General features: G+C 38.1%; 1 non-coding gene across 1 annotated transcript; it reads right to left on the bottom strand.

Annotated features, from left to right (window-relative positions):
* Positions 1-272: 272 nt before the first annotated feature.
* On the bottom strand, positions 273-379 carry LOC128279559 (small nucleolar RNA R71). Its single transcript, XR_008269761.1, has one exon. It is a non-coding gene; the product is annotated as a small nucleolar RNA R71 (small nucleolar RNA).
* Between the last annotated feature and the right edge of the window lie 982 nt (positions 380-1,361).

The following is a 1,361-nucleotide window of genomic DNA, read 5'->3' as shown; positions in this document are numbered from 1 at the left end:
CTAACACGATTCAAATGATACAACAGTTTGTTTAGTTTGACGGTTTGCAGGATGAGGATCCAAATACTCATTTGGCGAATTTTCTGGAGTTTTGCGACACATTTAAAATCAATGACATTTCTGATGATGCCATTCACCTTCGCTTATTTCCCTTTTTATTGAGGAACAAAGCTAAACAGTGGTTGAACTCGTTACCATGAAGGTCAATCACTACTTGGGAACAATTGATGGAAAAATTCTTACTTAAATATTTTTCACCGGCTAAAACGGCTAAGTTGAGGAATGATATCTCTTCTTTCGTGCAGATGGATTTAGAAACACTCTACGATGCATGGGAAAGATACAAAAATCTATTAAGAAGGTGCCCTCACCATGGGCTGCCCTTATGGTTAAGGTTCAAACTTTTCACAATGGCCTGAATCCTTCAACTAGACAGATGATTGACGCAGCTGCTGGTGGGACTATCAATAACAAAACACCTGAAGTGGCTTACGAATTTATTGAAGAGATGTCATTGAATAATTATCAGTGGCAAGTCATGAGGATAAAGCCAATAAAAGCAGTCGGCGCTTTTAACGTCGATTCAGTCACCATGCTCTCTAATCAGGTAGAACTTTTGAATAGAAAAATTGATGGTTTACTTGGTTCTTCACAAGTTCACCCAGTAATGTAATGCAATGCAAGTGGAGGAGGAACGAGTAATTTAGAATACCCACCTTATGGCCACAACATGGAAAACGAGCAATTAAATTATATGGGTAATAATCCTCAACTTCAAAATAATCCTTATAGTAACACTTACAATGCAGGATGGAGGAACTACCCAAATTTCTCATGGGAAGGCCAAGGGAATTAGAGACCACCACCCCCTCCAGGCTTCTAACAACATCCATACCAGTAAGAGAAAAAGCCGAACCTTGAGGAGATGATGTCAAAATTTATTTCAGTAGCAGAAAACCGTTTTCAGAACACTGAAACTGCACTTAAAAATTAACAAGCGTCGATCCAAGGACTCGAGAATCAAATTGGGCAGCTGGCTAAGATGATTTCAGAAAGACTACCAGGAAGTCTACCTAGTAACACCGAACCCAATCCAAAAGAGCATGTAAAAGCAGTTACACTAATGAGTGGGAAAGTGTTAGCTGAATCTGAAAAGAAGCCACCATAAAAAGCTGACAGAAACAAATGAGAGGAGATAAAACCCGAAAATAATGACAATCCAATGCTAAAGGAATATAAACCACCAATCTCATATCCAGCAAAGTTGAAAAAAGACCACATAGATGCACAATTCGATAAATTTCTTGAACTTTTTAAATAATTGCATATTAACTTACCTTTTGTTGAAGCTATATCGCAGA

This window comes from Gossypium arboreum, chromosome 8 (assembly GCF_025698485.1).
Source record: "Gossypium arboreum isolate Shixiya-1 chromosome 8, ASM2569848v2, whole genome shotgun sequence".
In the NCBI taxonomy this organism is placed as follows: Eukaryota; Viridiplantae; Streptophyta; class Magnoliopsida; order Malvales; family Malvaceae; genus Gossypium; species Gossypium arboreum.
Note: the sequence above shows the minus strand (reverse complement) of the source record. Positions and strands in the feature narration are given on the sequence as shown.